The 20616-nt window shown below is 44.1% G+C and overlaps 1 long non-coding RNA gene across 4 annotated transcripts in view; it reads right to left on the bottom strand.

The window, feature by feature from the left end:
- LOC138108119 (uncharacterized) overlaps positions 1-20616 on the bottom strand; it is a 59616-nt gene that overhangs the window by 6151 nt on the left and 32849 nt on the right. For 2 of the 4 annotated variants that reach the window (XR_011149867.1, XR_011149865.1), the window contains one exon: positions 15009-15111. The exons of the other annotated variants lie outside the window; for them this stretch is intronic. This is a non-coding gene — a long non-coding RNA (uncharacterized lncRNA). The remainder of the gene's footprint in view (positions 1-15008; positions 15112-20616) is intronic. 4 annotated transcript variants of the gene reach the window in all.

The raw sequence follows: 20616 nt of genomic DNA, 5'->3' as shown, positions 1-20616 counted from the left end.
AATAAGGAGCAGAGCACAGAATGTCTGCTGGATCTACTGTCTCTGCACTGTGTCTCTAGCATGCAATAACTGACATTCTTTTCTTCTTTTACTCTTTGGGGATATTGCTTGAAAAATCTACTACATACCAGATCAGTGAATCAGTAGATGCTCTGTTTCTCCTTGTACTAGATCTCCACTAAGCACAGCAAGAAAAACCAGCCTCTCAGAGTATGGATGTTCATGATTCTTAATACACAAAAGATATATCAACCTTATATGTTCCAGCACTTTTTGTTCCGTATCACCATTTCTCCACCTTGGTTTATACTTGGTGAACAGTTGAATTTTTTGGTCTTTAATAAAGAGGAGAGATGATTTCCAAAATCACAGAATCATCTGTAATTAAAAGAGTCACAGACTGACCAAAATAAACCTTGTTGCTTGCTTGGGATTGTATCAGAAGCATCTTTCTAGCACTCAGCAGGCATTCCTGAGAGCTGCCCTGCTGCATTGAGAGCAGCTGCTGCTGACAATCCCACCACCCCAGCATGACTTCTGCTGTACTGACACAGCCCCACTGTCTCTAATTCTGCTCCTTGACAGAGGATCAGACCTACCCAGGGCACACTGCTGCAGGGAAAACAATGCAGTACAGACATAAAATAAGAACAACCAGGAATCACACAGGTACATATAAGAACATACACTTCACGCTGACTGACATCAATGCAAGCACAAGTCACTGGAGATTAAGGCTGTACTCCCTGACAGATGCTTTTCCTGCTTCTGTCTTGGCTCTGCTTCTTTCCTTCCTTATTGCTTTACTCCGTAGTTAAAGCATGTTAACACACCACATAGTTATGTTGTGCAACACACCTATAACGCTTCAAACATCACAACTGAAACAAAATAGAGATCGAGGGGGCACATCACCAGCTGCATAACACAGAGCATCACATGTATGAGAGAGGGCATTTCCATAAGGCTTGGGGTGAGCCACTGATGCATCCCAATTCATTCCTTGATACCCAGGTTAGCAGAAAGGAAAGAAGGAGTTAAGAAATTGCTGCCACGTCAGTAACTGTTTGCTACTAACACCCAGCCTGGGTAATCATTTACACCCATGTTCAGTGCTTGTAAAACTCTTCTCAGTTTGCACTTCAAATTCATTTTGTACTCATAAGGAATGAACAGATGAAAGCTCAGGACCAATGCATTTCTACCTGCTTCCATGTGTCATCCTTGAGTAGCCCCACACTACAGAAAACTCAGGATTTTTTCCTTTCAGCTACCTGCAAGATGTAGGCTTTACGTTCAGCTATAGGTTACTCAAGAGGACTGGTACCCCCTGTGCCTGCCTTCTGAATCCTAAAGGAAACTGAAAGAGCCCACCACCCATGAGATATCAGGATTTACATTTCCTTAAATGTGTGCCTTGAAATATTCCAGAATATTCCAATTCCAGAACAAGAAGGTAACTATAGTTCCTTGAACATAAATGAGGACGCTATATCACTTTTAGAAAAGCAAAGAAGAACAGTTATGTGGGACTCTGTCCCAAAGTCTGAACTAATTTTTAGTTTGTTGCTGGAGGAACATTTGAGATTTTGCTGCACTAGGGAGTTTTCTTTCCATTTCAAGAGTCTGAAAATTGATTTTCCATGACCAGCATGATATCTCAAAGATCTAGGAAGTACTATACCAGGTTTCTTGACTTTATCAATAGCTATGTTTTTTATTAGCCTAGAAGAAGGATAAGGAGGAGGCAACTGACAGTCACTGTACAAATAATCGTTATAATGTGGAAAATACCAAGCAATTTAAAAGATGCTGGCCAGCAAGATTTTTGCAAGTGCTGCTGACTACCAGAGAGATAATTCACATTCAGGTGGGTGAAGATGCACTTGATTTGTGATGAAGGGCAAATAAGGCAAGGCAGAATAACCTCAGAAGAGCCAAGGTTAAGTCCAGCAAGTGCTATCTTCAATGTGGAGAAACTGCCTGAAAGATGTCTCCTGCCCCAGGTGGCCAGGATTGAGCACCTCTGGGAGCAAATTCAGGGCACTCACTTTGGGCAACTCAGCTCCTCACTGCCCAATTTCTGCCTGTGCTTGGCAGCTCCACGACGCACAAGTACAAAGCCAGCAGAATGTCACTCCCCAGGTGCCTGTCTGCACTTCACATCCCATTTTTCCACACTTAAATCTGCGAGATCTGAATGTTCATTAGTTGACTGGGTTCTTAAGTGGTATTTCTTCAATTTTGCTTATTTTGGCTATCTTTGCCTGTTGTTTTTCTTTACATAGCTGGGTGTTCAGCTTGCATTTTCTTTATTTTTAGGATACATCACATCCATTCAGGAATTTCCCTCCGTCTCCCTTTAAGCTGCCCAGACAACACCTATATTCTAAGCCTAAATGTCATCTGAAAATCTGGGACTCATTACAGAACTTAAATCTCTGGTTTATAAAGGTTATTGAATTTCTGCATGTGATAAAATTCCTGGTTGAAATATGCCTCAGGTTTAGAATTGAGTGAGAAAGAGATGGTCAGTTTTATCTCACAGAGGATTTAGATGTTTCAAAATCTGGTTTTCCTCCAGTTCCAGTATTTCTAGTATTCTAGAAATTTCCAAATTTCTATAATAGGATTCCAGATTTCTAAAGTTTGTATTTCTAAAGTTTGTATAAACTGGAAGGGAACAGTCTATACTGAGGTGGACCAGGAGCCCAGGAGGCCAAAGTGCCTCTGCCTCGCCAGTGCCTGGCGGTACCCAAACTCCTGGATCCCTGACAGCCACGTGGGAAGTGAAAACACAGTTTGTGTGTATGGAAGGTGAAAGACAAATACTGTCAAAGGGAAAAGTGCTTCTAAAGAGAAATTCAGACTCTTTTCAGGTTGTGCACAGAAATCTGTATGTGATTATTTTGAATATATAGTACGTTGCAGTGCCATGGTGTCCTGGGGTGACGTTTTGAAGCCGCTTTATTCCTTACCCGCCCGCTCAATGCCCAGGACGCTGTGCCTGTAAGATGGACCCGGGGCCGGGGCCACAGGACCGAGTGCGGGGCAGCTGAACGGGGCCCGGCGGCTCGGGGGCTCTGGGGCTCGGCAGGGCTCGGGAGGGAGTGCCCCGGGAGCGCTGTGCTGCTCTTTGGGTTTCCTTTGTGTTCCAGCTAGCTGGGAAAAGGCTCTGTTGGGTTTTTCTCTTGTTCTTTTCTTCCCTTTCCTTCCCCTTGCCTCACTGCCTCCCTTCCCCCCTTGCCAGTCCAGGGAGCCTGCGGGGTGGCCCCGGCTGGTCCAAGCCCATGTGTCTGCTCCCTCCCCGGGAATTTGTTGTATTTTGAGGCGGGTTTTATCCTGTTCTACCCTATTTTGTTTGTGTGTTAATAAAAAGTTTGGGGTTTTCCACTCTCCCTTGCTGTGACCCACTTGTCTTATTGGTGGAGGAAAAGGGGAGGCCCTTTTCCCTTTGGAGGAGACACTCATTCCAGAGTGTTTCCTCCCGAAGTTTTGTCTTCAAAACCGAGACACATGGTTACATGTGAAATCTAACCGAAATTCCCTTCACTTGAAACGTATACAAATTATTTCAGCAGACTTGAAGCTTCATGATTGCAGACTCCTTTTATACTCAGTACAATCACATTCTTAATTTGGTTTGTGAAATCAGATTGATTTTAAAATGCATATAGATGAAGTTATGTCTGTCTCATTTTTACATACTGTAACAGATGTGAACATTAAAAGATTAGTTTGCAAAGTGTAACAGGGAGAAGAATATAATCAAAGGACAGAACCCCCTTCCTTGTGATTTGGCTAAGACAAGTGGGATTCCGATATTAATCTAGTTTGAATGAAGCATACCAAAGGCATTAATTCTTGTACCTGTGGTTCATTTACTAACATGATTTTTTATAATCTTGACACCTTTAAATTATATTTATCTACTTTCAAAACATCTTAGCTCTTGGTGCATAATAACCCAATCCATTTCTTGGCAGCTAGATTTATCCATGTCACAAAACAACAGACCACTACAGAACTCCCACTGTTGAACTTTGCCAGTTAAAGGTCTGTCCTAATTTTTCCCATTCAGCAGAAATCAGAGTTGAAGCACAGTTTACTTGGCATCTTCTCAGGTGTTTCTGTGCCAGGTGCAAGATCCTGTATACATAAAAGCACTTGGTCTTTACCAGTACATTCAGTTACACCTTATAGCTGATCAAAAGTGACACCATGTACAAAAATGTCACATATTTATTGTGTTATCCTTCTGCTCCGAGTACCCTGGACATGCCCTTTGCATTCACAGCAGGCCTTGTAAAGGTGTGCATTGGTTTTAGAAGTAGCCCAATAACCTCCAGAGTACTGTAGGTATGATCTGGACAGTGTGCTAGGATCATGCTTGGCAATTATTTTGAGCTGGTTTCAGCCTTGCAGAAATGAGGACAGACTAATTAGACTTGGACTCTTCAGCTGAAAAGAAGAGACAGCTGAGAGGGGAGATAATAGAGGTTTATAATGATAACTGAAGTAAACAGGGAACAATTACTCAATCTTCCACCCACTATGAGAATTAGAAGGCACCCCAATTATCAGCAGCAGGATTAAAACAATGAGAAAGAAATGCCTTTTCCCCTAGCATCTAATTAAATTGTGAAACTGACTGCTCATGCAGGTTGCAGAGGCTAAACCTATATATGAATTTAAAAAGGGATCAGACAAATTCATGTAAGCATGAACGTCCACCAGTGGTGAGTAAATGTGACTGTCTGGATGCAACCTTTGGCTCAGGAAGCCCCTTTATGAAAACCTGTAGCTGGGAAGGTACCCACTTTGCATTTGTCCTGCTCTCTCATAAGGACCTGTTTCTGGGCACAGCTGGAGGCTGGGTGAATCTTTCAACTCACACAGCATAGATGTTTTATATATCCATTACAGTCTTCACTAGGCTGCCATAGCATTATTTCAGGCATCCATATCATGAGAAAGACAGTAACAGAAGAGCTGTGAGAGATGCTGACCTCCATGGGATGACAAAGAGTAAGAGGATGAGTGCATCATGCCTTCAGCAGTGAAACTGCCCTGAGGTGGGTACCAGGGTGCCCAGCCTGTGGCCCTAGGACAGAACATCTGTGTCCTGGACTCCTTCTGCACAGCAGTGTTACTGCACTAGAACATGCGTTCAAGTGTCCACCACGATACGAGGGTCACCATGGCAGGAGAGTCCCCACAACCTCCTGCAGGCCACGAGCAGGATGCGTTCTGTGGCCTCAGCCAGCACCATAACATGGAGAACCACATGCACATGTACCCTCTTCAGGACTTTTATTACAATAAAAGACCACAAAAGCAAATTAGAGTATTGATCTCTTGGTGGAGAACGATATGACCTAGACTTTGGGTGCACTGCAGTTACTGCCTCAGTTCTTACTTTTCAAACTCTTGTACAGTTTTTTACTGCTCCAAGTTTTGGCATGTTATAAAGTGGAAAAGGCACACGTACACACACAAAGGCACAGCATTCAGCATGTGCAACACATCTGCTTTCTTCTCCAAGACCACCAGCTGGGAGGAAACAGGAACTCTATCCAGTATTACTGCTTTGTACCTTTTGCTACGTGGGACCTTTTCCCCTTCTGAGAAGTGTAGCCACAGGGCACAGTCCTCCATTCAGTAGAATTAGAGCTGTGAGAGAATCAAGATTACGATCTCACACGAAAATAAAATTTATTTCATTAAAGGAATGAAAGAATGTCTCTTGATAAAACAAAAGCCTATTTCATAGGCTTATTCATAGGCCTATTTCAAGCCTAGATACCATACAATAATAAAAAAACCCCAAGTTCTAAGCCAAGGAAGTCACTGAGGAATCAAAATACACAAATTTCAAATATTGGACAAATCACCTCTCCAAAGTGATGGAAAGTGTCCTTTTAGAACCTCACAAATCAGAGAGAAGAATAATCTGAAAGACATGAAACTGAATCAATATACTTTCTACTTTCCTCCTGAATGAAGATTGGTTTGACTCTAGTTTTCTCTTAAAAAAAAAAAAAAAAACAAAACAAAAGGGGAGAAAACAACAAGACAAAAACTCAAAGAAATAATATAGCTGCCATTCATCACAGTTCTTTCAAAGCTGATTTCAGATTGTAATTTGCCTGGAATTGCTTCTTGAACAGTCCCTTGGCTTCCTATCTCCTGGTCCAGGTTGAATGAAAAACAGTTGCTGCTGGTAAAATAAGCTTTCTCTTTTGAAAGTGTGCCAACTTTTGCTCTCTGCCATCAGCAGATGAGCCAAATGGTTCTTCTGAGGAAATATGAATTTCCAGACAACTCAGCTGTTTGAAGCCTCAGCATAATAATACCAAGACCAAAAAATACCAAAGTGCAAAAGAGAAAAGAATTCCTTCTACAGCATCCATAAAGACAAAACAAAGAGATGATAATTATATCGTCATCCACCTAATTTAAACTGATGTGAAAAAAGCATGCAAGGGGTTTTCAGGAAATTTCAAAATCACTAGTGCTACAGCTTAAATATATAGAAAAGGCTTACCTTTTGATCTGGGGTAATTCTATCAATATATAGGTTGCAGGTGATACAAGCTTCTGTGTGACAATCCAGATTTCCCACCAAAAAAAGCTGTTTAGAGAACCAGACTGTGCTGTCTTCTGCCATTTGCTTCCTTGGAGAAGCTCCAGCCCAGCTTGGTGCTTGTGGAAATGGCATAGGCCAGATGGGAATGGAAGCATCTCCACAAGAGCAGGCATGGCAAGTGAGGCTGCAGGACCACTCTCTGGAGCAGGCTGCAGAGGGCCGGGTGTGATTCCACCCTCAGCAGAATGTTTGGCCTCTTTGCCAGTGTTGCCCATGCAGCGGGGCTGGGAGAGCAAGGCACACATCCCCAAACCTCCTAGAAGTCGTAAACAAAGTTTCCTTTATTGTAATTTTTAGCTAAAGACCCAGATGTTTTATGGAAGCAACTGAGAGGCAAATGCCTTTAATTCCCCATTGCTATCCTCCAGTAGCAGGCAGTTCCCTCGGGGGTGAAGGGGCAGTCCCAGATTAAAAGGCTGGCAGGCAGCTGTTGGGTGGCTGTGTACCAGCACGCAGAGGCTGCTGTCTGTGTCTGCGCCTCAGCCGCCGTACTGGTGGCAGAGATTTATCATCGGGCTGGTTTTCTTCTGCTGAAAAAGGTGTCCTTTCCCTTTTGTTTTGTCTTGTTGAGGCACCATTTAATTTCATTTTATTTCATTTAATTTCATTTCATCAAGGAACATGAAAAAACTGTCTTGGAGCCTACAGCACCAAGTGAGGGAGGAAAACCACCCCTGGCCAAAAAGTCCTAATTAAAACTACACAGATGTAGGAATAGAAAGACATGTTTTGATCTTAATAGTGTTATCTGGGAAAAGCTTTGTCCTGGTGATTTTGGAAGCTTTCTGGCTGCCCCTTGCTGAGCAGAGCTGTAAAAAGTTCAGGACAGTATTGATCACACAGCAGTGCTCCCGTTCTCTGCCAGCCTGCCGGGCAGGAGTTGTTTTCCAACCCATACATCGTGTACAGTGTGCTCCTGTGTTTCCACAAAAGCTGGAGCATTTTGTCGGTAAAGCCTTACTTCATGACAAAGTCAGCTATACAACAAGAAAAGACAGGTCTTGGAGGGTAGCAGCAGCCTGGGAGAGGCTGAGCCATATCCATCCATGGGGCTGATCCAGCAGCAAGGGCTATGAAAGACAGGAAGCCTGTACCCCTGCAGTCCAGTGCAGTGTTACTGGGAAAAAAGCTACTGGCAGGGTAAGCGGAAGAGTAAAGGCAGGATCAGCAGTTAGCTTGGTCCACCTTTCTTGGCTCTGGCAAGCAGATCCTCTATCTGCATTCAGATTCTTGGCAAACCCATGGCTTGTGAGGATCTTCTACAAAAGTACTTGCAAAAGCATGATGCTGTAATGTTTATGGATGGCTGCTTTTACAACGTAATACTGACGTACTTCATTACAGAGACAAAAATCACCGTAAACTTGAGCAGTTATGTACTTGCCCAGGAAACTGTTCAGACAGGGGGAACTTTGTCAGACATTCCCTGTAGAAGCTGCCTGCAGAAAGCATGACAAAAAGGTAAAACTCATGTCATGCCTCACCTGGCAAATTCAGAAGCCCTCTGATCTAAGTCTGAGGGTGACAACACAAACCAATAGTTCCAGTTCACTGTGGTTTGCACGCTCCAGAGGCTTTTCTAATAGCAAAGCCTATTTGAACTTTACTTGGCCAGCAACACTAGGTGAGAACTGGTTATCTATTTCAGGCTGGAAACACAGGCCTGGGTCTGTCAGCATACCTGATCCACCTGAACGTGGGGTCATTTGTCCGGGAGAGATGTTGGGATGATACAGATTCAGACTGCTGTGTATTTTTACAGATAATCAGTGGAAAGCAGAGATGTAAAGCTTATTTTATAAGATAACAGCAGCTAAGGCTACAAAGGTGTTGGGGTTTTTAGTTTAGTCCTAGGTTTTTTTTCTGTTAAAGGAATTTTTTCCCATAGCATGTTGCTAGGAGATAAATGGCCATACTTGAGAGGAGATAGCCATACTTAAGAAAGACAAAAGGGCCCGGCCAGGCTTTTGTTCTCACCTGGCGGGCAGTTCAGTTCGCTCTCAGAGTCTGGAGGGAGAAGGTGCAGAGAGAGGAGCTGCTGGTTCCCGTTTTCGGTGTCTTTCCTTTCTGCTGGAAACAACACCGGGATCCCAAGGCTGCTTTCCCTGCCCTGCTGGAGCGTGGGCTGCGGCCGCCCTACTCCGCTGCTGTTTCGAGCCTTCGCTACGCTGTAGCCGTGCTTACCCTGCCTGCCTGGAGCCCCGGGGGGTTCCCCTTTTGGATACATCTCGTCTGCCACCCGGGATTTGTGTTTGTGCCTGCCGCTCCAGCCTACCAGTCCAGCCTGCTGTTTCCGGGAACCCGGGACCAGCTGCCCACCGGTTTGTGGAGCTCCTTTGTTCCATCCTTCCCCGGGATCCCAGGGCACCAAAGCAGCCGCGTGTTCCCCGAGCTCGCTCCGGAGCGCCCCCTGCAGCCGCGGGGGAACCATCGCACCTGCCCTGCTCACCGGGAGCCGCCAGCGATCCCTGCCGGCTGCGAGCGGAACTGCACCCAAGGGGAAATAGCCTGACAGCCGAGAAGGCTGGGACTGGGTTTGTGATTGCTGTTACTGTCATAGTTGTTGTTGTTTTGTTCGACTGGTTATATATCTACCTATCTATCTATATATATATATATATAGTAAAGAACTGTTATTCCTATTTCCCACATCTTTGCCTAAAGACCCTTGATTCCAAAATCATAACTCAGAGGGAAAGGGGTTACATCTGCCACTCCAAGGGAGGCTTCTGCCTTCCTTAGCAGACACCTGTCTTTCAAACCGAGACAAAAGGCAATGACATCCCCAGAAGTTATTGTTTCCTGGCACTTCAAGTAACATGCAGGATCTAGGGCTATTTGCACAGAAGATTTACAACCAGGACCTAAGGCTGTCATCTGCATTGAGAGGGGTTAGCTTGAATGAAATACAGAATAAATGGGCTAGTAAGAAAAAGCAAAAAGGCATAAAGAATAGAGAGGGGAGAAATAAGTGAGTTGTTGAGTGTGGGGAATTATAAGATAGAATTAGGTTGTGAGCTGTAAAACCTGCCTGGAGAGGCACATGGCAGCACAAAGGAGCACACGGTGGCACAGAGAGGCTTGTGTCCACGGAACCCTGGGGGGAGGAGGTGTCACACGGCAGACCCGTACTGAGAGGAGCCTGCCGGGAGCTGACAGATGAGTGAACAGCGAGTGATCATCCCATAGAAGGACATTGAGAAAGTGGCAACACGGGATAGGTCACACCATGTAAGGAAATCCTGTGCCTTAGAAAAGTGTATAAAAGCAACTCACTCCTTTGAGCAAACGATTCAGATTCCCTGCCCGTCTGGGTCCAAGATTCAATCACCAACAAATGGTGCCCCATGTGAGGAATTTTTTATAGGCCTATCTGTGCGCTGTTGGTGAGCCCTGTGGGACTTGAAGTGCTGCTGAAAGAAGCAGGAATGCTGGCCAGCGATTAATCCCTACAAGTTGTAGGTGAGCCATGGGGGATGTAGGGGATGGAGTATTCCAAGAACAGAACGTCCCAGAGACGTTAAAATGGATTTTAAAGAAACATGGCAGGAAAGTTGAGTCTACAGATTTGAACAGATTCTTGTTCTGGGCAAAAAACTGAGATTCAACTTTAGATAGAACCGATATTTTTGATCCTTGGACATGGGACGCTTTAGACACGTTGTGGGACCGAGTCACATGTGGTGACGCAGTGCTGACAGAGCTTTTGTGTCCATGGAGGACAGCGTGCAAGGCGCTCATGGCGCATGCGGCACCCAGAGACCTGACAAAGAAAGACTCTTGTGACACCACAGCAGCTGTGCCGAGCCCTTCTGCGCCACCAGCGAGTGACCGTAAGTCTGTCGGGGCTGTGGGAGGAGAACCAGAAGGTGGCCCCTCATCTCCCGACCTGTTTGACACAGGAGGGAAGCCAGATGGACCTGTAGAAAAGCACACACCGCCCCGCATCATGCGGCATCAGCTGGAGCCAGGTCACGATGAGTGGCTGGAGCTGGGAGGTCCTGTCCTGGTAGCATTTTCCATCTCTGTTTGCCCTCTGCGAAAGTGCAGCAGCAGCAGCAGCAGGGGGAACAACAAGCGCGCGACGCCAGGAGCAGATGCCGGCAAGTGCATGGCAGCATGGCACTGGCGAGCACATGGCAGAGCTGCGCTGTGGCGGTGAGCGCATGCTGGCGAGCCATAGCGGCGAGCACGTGGCAAAGCCGCGCCACGGCTGTGCCCAGCAGTCGCTCCCGTGCCGCGGATGGGCGGGATCAGCGGTACTGAAAGCTGGCAGGGCCGCGGCTCCACTCAGCTCGTGGCGAAGGCTGCAAGTGGCTCTCTGCATGTGAGAGATGAAGAGGTGAGCCGGCAGGGCCTGCGCGAGCCGGAGGGACCGCACTCTTACAGCCAAGGCTCCTGTTCCTTGCTGACTCTTGGAAGCTGATACTGTGCTGGGAAAATGGACTAAGTGGACCCATAGCCCCTTCCCCGGGGCGGGGGGGGAGGCTGCAGCACACAGCATTTGCACCAGCTTGTGCGGGAATGGCTGCAGGCTAGGCATGTTGTTCCTGCAGCTGGTCCATAGGCATTTTTACCACACCACCTTGTAATACCCTGCATTGTTCTGATTGCTTTTTGTGATGAATAATAATCATAATTTGTAAGCTATTTATTTAAGCAAGAATTAGACTTGTTACTTTTTGAAACCTTTTAAAACCTCTTAGAAAGTTAATGTTATTATAATTGTAATGTCCAAAGCCTGGATTTATATACATTCTGTAAAATGGTAAAGTATTTAAGCAGTTGATGATACTACCTTGCTTATTTTTGCTCAGTGAGTGCTTGTTGTTCTGTTAAATGTATTATTTCACTGTTCATAGTAAGAAAACTGCATGTTATGTTACACATTTTCCTGAATTTAGTAAATTGAAAGATGTTTGTGTTACATATTGTTAGAACAGAAAAAGAAGAATGCAGAGATGGGGTGTGCCCCCTGCGAAAGGACTGTAAAGAAGTTTATATGTTCTTAATTTTTCAATCACATTCAGAATAATATTTAAAAAGTTTTTAAGCAATTTTATAAGTATTTTAGAGAAACCCTCTCAGGCAAAGCTTAAGGCTCTGGCCAAGCCCTAGCTGTGGCTGACTAGGGATTATACCATCAAACCCAAGTCTTTCTGCCTTAAAAGCGTAATCAAGTCATTTTGACTTGCTAATTTGATCTTACAAAAGCTGGACCCTCTTTCGAAGTAAACTTAAAAGTCTTGCCTAGGAAAGACTTTCTAAGTCTTTACTGTGAAACAGGACAGTTGCAGACTCTGATGGTAAAAATTTCAGACAACTTTACATTGTTTCTCAAAGTTCTATCTGTTCAATCACTGCCATAATTCTTAATTGAATAAAACAGAAAAGGGGGAATTATGGGGAATTATGAGAGAGAATTGAGTTGTGAGCTGCAAAACCTGCCTGCAGAGGCACGTGGCAGCACAAAGGAGCACATGGCAGCACAGAGAGGCTTGTCTCCATGGGACCCTGGGGGGAGGAGTGTTGTGGGGGCCCAGCCCATTACTGGGCTGAAGCAGTTAAATGCCAATCAAGCCAGGGCCATCCATGGGGTGGGTTTCCCTGCCCAAGACAGTGGATCAGAGGGTGGGTCATTAAGTGGCACCGAAGTCTAGGCCGCATCCCCCTGGGTGGCACCTGGGCTCAAACCGCCTTCCCCTGTTCTAGAAAGTTCCCCCCTGTTGTGACTCCTGCCCCCCTGTCTCCCTTATTGGTTCTTGTTAGATTTTATCCTCCCCCTTGATTGTATCCCATTGGTTGCCTCTCTTTTCCCTGCCTTGTTCCACCCCCCTATAAAACGGTGTGCACAACCCTCCTTGGCGCCCTTCTGGTCCCTGGACCCTTCTGCAATAGTTCTGTTGGAACCCACGCCAGAGGTCCCTCTCTATTCCTTTGCCTCCAGGTCGATGCGAGCCCTAGTCATCGGTTACCTGTCGTGCCTCCTCTGAGGAGGAGCCAGCACGCGCATCTAACCAGCGCCTTTCCCTGCCACCAAAGACGTTCTTTGGGGACATCGTGGAAGTAACACTGGGTCCTTTCTGACCGAGGACAAGCCAGAGCTCAACCCAACGAGCCAGGACCGTGTTAGAGGAGGTGTCACACGGCAGACCCGTACTGAGAGGAGCCTGCCGGGAGCTGACAGATGAGTGAACAGCGAGTGATCATCCCATAGAAGGACATTGGGAAACTGTTGCTGATGTGACAACACAGGATAGGTCACGCCATGTGAGGAAATACTGTGCCTTATAAAAATGTATAAAACCAACTCATTCCTTTGAATAAACGATTCAGATTCCCTGCCAGTGTGGGTCCATCATTCAACTGCCGATAGTTGAGCAAGGCTTATGACACTTCAATGAGAATAATCCTTTCTCAGACCACAAAAACATTTAGAGAGGAAATGGTACGATAAACCTCAGAGAGGCACTGATGAGAGACTGTAAAATTCAATCCCAAATGTTTGAGAGTTTGTTAAGTGGACTAATAGTAAGTGGGATTTTAAGTGTAATGGCATGTAATACAGCTTTTAAGTAGCTAGGAAAGCATTATATGAACTGACAATGGTGATCTGTGGCTGAGGGGCCATAATAGATTTATGAGAGTTTATTACCAAATTTCATTTATTGCTGTCATAGGGAATGCTCATGCCTGAGAACTTTACATGAATTGCAATAATTGATCATCCAGGGACGTGTCTAAATGCATTTAAAGGAAACTTTCAAATATCACGTTCAAGTAGTATTAAGTTAACAAGAAAAAAATATGTTAAAATCTATTCAGGGAATACTGTTGTTAGCAGGACAGCATCAAGCCCCTTAGGCAAGGAGTGTTCCCTGTTAAAAGATATTTGATCTTGACTGCAAGAGAAGAAAAGTTTTAAATCAGCCCTCCCAGTACAGATCCTTTCCCCAGAGACTCAACAGTCCCCATGAACAACACTGAAGTCAATTCACTAGAGGTCTAAGTACCAGATCTGGAACTGGGCTCTGGTTCCTCATGTGCCCTAATTACAGCTTCACATTCAGCAAATTACTGCTGTGCTCTAAATCCAGGGAAAAAGCCATGCAGGTTTCTTCAGCATGAGTGTTGCTCAGGCTGGAATGTGGCTCCAGGGCTGTCTAGTCCAGCGTCTGCTCAGCTTTCCCCAGGGAGGAGTGATACAGAGAGGTGGGAACACAAGTGTTTTGTGCCCTCAGGTTGAGCTGGGGGGAGCACAGGGTCACGTCCCCTCCCTGAACACCTGTAAGCCACTTGTGGGTTTGGTGTAGGGTCACCAGTGGCCACAGCTGAGCCCCAGGAGTGGTGAGGGAAGGAAGGAGGGAGAGAAGAAGAAGGTGTCAGAAAAAAAGGTAGAGGAAGGGAAAGTGTAAGGCCTAAGAGAAAGAGGAAAAACAAAAAAAAAGGGTTCTTACACATGGAATAGGGAAAATAAAGAAACTAAAAAATTGATCAAAGAGAAAATGCACTTGAGGAATGGACAAAGGAGAGTAAAAGTTAAGAAATAGAAAGAGGAAGTCAAGGACTGAAATTGGGGCTGCAAACGCTATTTCAGAAGTCCAGCATCAGATCTCACTGAGCCTAAATTGGCTCTTTTTATGTTTGAATATTTTTTGATGGATTTTGTGGATTTCCCTAGTAGTCCAAAGAGCTCCTCTTTGAGTACAATTTCAATTGTACATGAATAGATGATGTCAAAACAGATATGGAAGACTAAAGGAAGATAACATTAAAAGACTGCAGGTTATAAAGGGGGCACAATGAATTTCATATTGGGGAAACTAGTCCTTGGCTAAGGCCCTGAGCAAGTAAAAAAGAAATCAAATCATGTAGTCTGGAGCCACATAAGTCAGCTGGGACCTTAATGACACCAGTCCAGAATCCAGAGAGAGACAGTGACAGCTTCCTGGCTGAATCCCCATCTCTTTCTTTCTCTACTAACCTCAGCCATCTTTACAACCTCCAAACCCTAAATATTGTCCCTTTTTCACTCCTAGTACATCAGTTAGTACATCTTAGTACATCAGTTTGCCTGGCCTTTTTTCCAGGCATTTTTGTTTGAAAACCTTAAAATATATGTACATTCCATGGCCTTGAAAGGTTGTTAAATGAATTTGTTAGAAGGCTTTCATTAAATTAAGCTGTTTAATGATGTGAGATAGTTTTCCACAGGACAGTGCTGAAATAGGCAATCAGATCCAAGAAGCAGTGCTGATTTTTACCGCAGCAGACGCACTGTCAGAACCTCAAAGAAAGCATGTAGCAAATTAACAGAATATTAAGTACAACCAAATAATATAAAGTCAAGAGATGTCACCTGTGTAGCCTTGATGGGAGTTTACTAAATGTGTTCATTTTTTAAAGGCAGATGGTGACTTTTGGAGCCCCTCTGCTGTACAAGTCTGGGAATGAGCTGGGAGCTGAAATCAAAAGAGTTTTCATGTGAGAGGGCATCTGCAAAGAGCGAGGGGTGAGAGAGCAGAGCTGTTTACACTGCCAGTACTTCAGAAGTAGGCAGTAGAACGCTGTCATTTTAAGCTTACATTTGTGCTTGGCCAAGATTTTTTTTGGTGATACATTTCCAGTCGGAGTATGTGTGTATCATCAGTCCTGCGTCATCAGGATGCAAACACAGGTCCCTCTCCACTACGCCACATGTGGAACACACAGGAAGTGGGAAAGCAAATGGGAGTAAGGAGAGATCAGAGTCTGTTGTGATCATCAGTCATGATGGCTGTCCCTCTGTACTCTCACTGGTGAGGACACACCTAGAGTACTGTGTCCAGTTGTGGGCCCCTCACTTCAAGAGAAACATTGAGGGGGAACAGAGCTAGCAAAGGTTCTAGAGAATAAGTCACGAGGAACAGCTGAGGGATCTGGGGTTGTTTGGCCTGGAGAAGGGGAGTCCCTATCACCCTCTACAGCTGCCTGAAATGAGGATGTAGCCAGGTGGGGGTTGGGTCCTTTTCCCAGGCAACAAGTGGTAGGGCAAGAGGATTTAATCTCAAGATGCACCAGCAGGGGTTTAGGTTGGACATCAGAAAGGAATTTTTCACTGAAAGTGTGGTCAGCCATTGGAAAGGGTTGCCCAGGGAGGTAGCGGAGTCACCGTCCCTGGAGGTGTTCCAGAAATGACTGGATGAGGCACTTAGTGCAATGGTTTAGTTGACATGGTGGTGTTCAGTCAAAGGTTGGACTTGATGATATTGGACGTCTTTTCCAACCTTAAGGATTCTACGATTCTGTGATCTATCCTCTTTGTGTCGCGGTTGTACCGGGGATGGCAAAAAAAGAGGCATACTTTGGTCCAGAGGAAGGGAATGTTTTTTATTAATTTCCAAACTCGTTTATATAACCTGGTTCACTTGAATGGCATAAGGTTATTGGTCCTTTGATCATCCACCTCTTAGAATGATTGGTTAAACTCTACAACACCCATTTCAAAATATTTCTCCAGTCAGTAACATGACAAACTGTGCAGCTGCAAGATAAAGGTATTAGTTTACAAAAACCTCTCACTGTTTCCAGACAGCGTGCGTGTGAAAGCCAAACCTCCACATGGATGCTGGCAGAAAGCTGGAAAAATTTCTCTGCGATCAAGCTTCAGCACCCACATCTTTGTCTTTCCCTTTTCTTTTCATCTATGTCCCTTTCTAAACATTAGCCCGTTAGAAAAAAAAAATTTGAGTTGTCTATCATTTGCCCAGTTGTGTATGGGAAGTGTTGCAAGCCAGCAAAGTGATATCTGAGCGCCACAGTGTGGGTTGGAGTCTGCTCTGTACACTGGATCTGCTTCTCTGACATCTCTTTGAAGTGCAGATGTAAACATCCTTGGTCATGAGTCATTAAGAGCCTGACGGGTTTTGAACAAAGGCTGGGCAGCTCGGTGAACCAATACATTTTTAATGATACTGTGATTTAATTGAAAAAATTAATTGGGCACATTGTTGACATGTTTTCTCTCTGATTTCCATGTACCTGCTATGGAATGGAGAATTGGGGCAAATAAGGATGGACGAGTAAACTCTCACTGGACAGTTACTAACTCCAGCTCTACTTTTGAAATTAATTTCTTCTTTCTTGCTCCAAAATGGGAGAGCAGGAGCACTGTGTCTTATGTCCCATGCCTGGTGACAAGATGTATGAAGCCTTTGATCAGATTTCTCAGCACACAAAGCAGAGCCTGAGTCACTGAGATGTTCCTGTGGCAGCACCCTGGGAAGCTCAAAGGACTAACTTAGCAATATTACAGTTCTTGTTACATACATGTCCTGTGCCAAGCCCTAATGCACAGCAGCATCCCTTACTACTCTCTCCTGTCTGGATGCAGGTGTGGACCAGGGACACAGTGCTAAGGCAAGCAGGCTGGTTCCATCCCATTCCCTCTTGGGCTCCCAGCAGCACCTGGCACTATGTGTTCATCTCCCACTAGAAAATCAACATGTATTATTTACATTCACTTAAACTGAAAGTGTCCCTATCCTTCTTTCCCCTTGTGCCCTGTTTCTCATGTCTTGAAATTGTAATAATCCCTTCTTGCCCCTTAGTATCTGCTAGTCTGGAATCTTGTTTTCAGAATGCACATACACACACTTGGGAGCTCAAGTCCTGTAGAAATAAGAAATCAGCTTTTATGAACTGATGTGTTTGTGGGAACATATGGTGGTGACTTTGAATCTCAGTATCAAAGAAGAGTGTTCTCCTGAGACTTCATTTAGAGTTCTATAAATAACTTTGTGTTTTCATTATAAAAAACAAATTTTTGTGTGTTTTCAAACTGAAATTAAACTTCTGGAGATTTGAAAAAGTCTCAGTTCTGAGAGAGAATGGTGAATGGTACAAAATATACAAAACTAGTCCCAAGAGGTGATGCAGAGAATATGGTGAGGAAGGAAGTTCATTCCTCTAGTATAGATCAGATATCAAGGTCACAATCCACACATCTTTTGCCAGAAAAGATCTTGCAGAGAGAAAGCTTCTTGCATCAAAGAGAATCCCTGGACTATAGTATGTGACTCTATCTATCCACTCCATTTTCATCTTTATTGCCATCTAAATAATTTTGAAGATCAGAGATGAACAAAAAAATAAATTCTGAGGAGAACAGGCAGCTCCAGGACTAAAAGATTGATGCACCTTGCACTGAAGCCATTGAAGAGTGAAAACTGAGTGAGGTCTGGAGAGATCTCTAAGTCCTGTAATGAGTCATCAAATATAAAATCTTTTTTGCTGTAGTTAAATAAATTCCCTAAGAAATAAAAACATAGTTGAATGCTTTCAATACAGATTGGATCTTGAAAAAAGAACAAAAAAGCTTTTTCTCATAAAAAGGCATTTTCTTATACAACTCTCAGTATGATTTTGAACTCAGGAGGAGCAGCACTGAAGAGTCACTTGAACAGCAAGCTCAGCAGGAACTGGAGGCTTGGAGCTGCTGCCTCACCCAGGAAAAAGCCCTTTCTTTCTTAGAGGTGAAGGGAGTCCTGCTGAGGCGAATGTAGCAGGAGTCATGAAACAGAATGTTTCATCAAAGCTTTGCCTGTGATGAGGAGAAGCCCTGGCTCTTTGTTGGTGCTGTTGTCAGGTGGGGTGGGTGACCCCACCACATCTCAGCTCTCGTGAGCAGATACTGGAGGAGCTCAGAGTAGTGAATGCACCACTACCTCCTACTTAGGAGTGTGCCAGAGAGCAAACTCAGGACAAGCGGCAGCAGCCATCATGAAATGGTCTCTCCCTCTACTCTCTCCCTCCAAAAAGACTGGTATCACCACTTGTTATGGTCCCTGGTTCTGACAGTGAAATCTCAGCAGAAGTCTGCCTTGGCCCCTTCACTGACAGTCAATGGTCAGGTTTAGGGCCTGTGGAAGAAATGGGACTTGCCTGATGCTAAGGGAGGGTCTGAATCCCCTTTCTTTCCAAAAGCTTCAGGTATTGGAAGGATCAACTTGAAGAAAGCAAACTGGTGTTGCCTCAGAGGAGGGTCACTCAGAGGCTGGTTCATGCCTTCCTGCACCTGCTGAGTTAGACAGTGAAGGAAATGGTGCCATTTGGTACCACACAGTTCGGTGCCTTTAAGACCGAATGTTTAAGAGCCAGAAAACACCTAGCTTGCTTTAATCAGATCCTCATCTTTCAGTCTGAATTGTAGTTACATCAGCTGAACAGTTATAAAGAGATGCCCTGTAAGACAACTGTCTTGAACAACACCATCTTACTTAAAGGCACAAAATAGTGTTGTTGAATGCAGTAAGGATTTGATATTTGGGAGAATGATTATTCCTCTCATCCTTTATCTCAAATACTGAAAACTTGAACAATGCCCTAATTCAGCCCTGGAAGTGTTGGTGCTGCTCAAGGGACCAAATGGTCAGGAGCAGCACAAAGCACTGGATTGGCCAAACACTCTGAAAGAATCAGTTTGGCCAACACCAGTTTTTATTGCTAAAAAGTAAGCATATCAAAACCTTGATAAGCAAGGAGACATAAAAAGAAAGGAAGGATCAAATGAAGAGAAGATTTTCCATAAGCAAAAAATTTTTACTGGGCTCATGAGGGCATTTCGTGTTTTAGCAGAGACTTTGTGTGAACATATTCTATTTCTCTAATACTTTATAACCTTTGATAAACATATAGAAACTGCTGGCACTCATGTGCAAAGCATAAGGCCCAGTGATGCTTACTCAGTCTAAAATAATAGTCATAAAACAAACATGCTGGCATAGCCACACCATGTTTACATTTATGAGGGTATCTTTACTGGTATGGGCCACACATGATTTTAAGTGCACTTGAGGAAGTCTCCTACTGTGACTTCTTCATTCTTTGAAAGCTACTGTGGGAAGGTTGGTATGGCTGAATAATTGAAATTATCTACAGTGCTTGTGTGTTGGGTAAATGATTAAACAGCACAAATCTGGAGGAAGAAATAACACAAGAGGTTATTCACGTGCACTTGAGTTGGTAGAAATACCTCATAAAATACACCATACAGTTTGAGAAACAACATTTAATGATGGATGATTACCAGTGATATTCAAAGACATCTCAATTGATGTTATGTAGTATAATTTAACTTCTTCTACCAACTGTAGCACTTTATTTCTTTTCCACTCTTTTTTTCCTTGTAGATCTGACATGTTCTGTCAGCAGAGCCTACAGCACCTAAAACTACAACAACAACTTTTTCTTCTAATAGAGAAATTTAGAACAATTACCAGTCAATGTAAAATAATGTATAATTCTACACCTAGCTTTGTAATGAACTATAGATTGAAAGGCTCTGAAATTGCTGCAATTACCATCTCCTAAAAGGCAGTCAGTCAAAAAAAATTACAGTAGATTATCTGAACAAAATGGAAAAGAAGCTACACTACACACCTGGTATGTTTGCAAGGTTGTAGTATTACATCTCACAGAACAGGTGCAAAAACATGCCATGCATGTGATTTGTGGTATAGACACTTCCAGAGATACCACCCAAAGTAAAAATATGACGTATAAATGTTCCCCTTTTTTCGTTAAGGAATTTTGTATGATCAGTTGTGTAAACTCTGATCCACAATGATGTCACTTCTGCTATTCGAGACTTAGGTAGGTTGCATTTTAAAAATTTCAAGGAGCAGATCAGGGTAGAAAGTACTTCTCTTCTGCTCATTCTCCCGCCAGAAACTTGGCACAGAGTTAAACTAAAATTACCTCATTTGAAACAGTAATGAAGATGGAAAGGAGGAAAACATGGCTGTGCTACATTGAACCTCAGGCCCTCCTGTGTGGTGCCTTTAGCTTCAAAGAGTGTATCTGTATGAAGGGAAAAATCAGTTCAGACCCAGATTCAGATCTGCAAGGAAGCCTCCCACAGTCTAAAAGAACCTCGTAAAAATGACAGATAATGACAGCAGCGGTAGTAAAATCTAAATGGTCAAAAA

Source organism: Aphelocoma coerulescens, chromosome 3, assembly GCF_041296385.1.
Source record: "Aphelocoma coerulescens isolate FSJ_1873_10779 chromosome 3, UR_Acoe_1.0, whole genome shotgun sequence".
Taxonomy (NCBI): Eukaryota; Metazoa; Chordata; class Aves; order Passeriformes; family Corvidae; genus Aphelocoma; species Aphelocoma coerulescens.
This window is presented reverse-complemented; position numbering and strand designations above follow the sequence as displayed.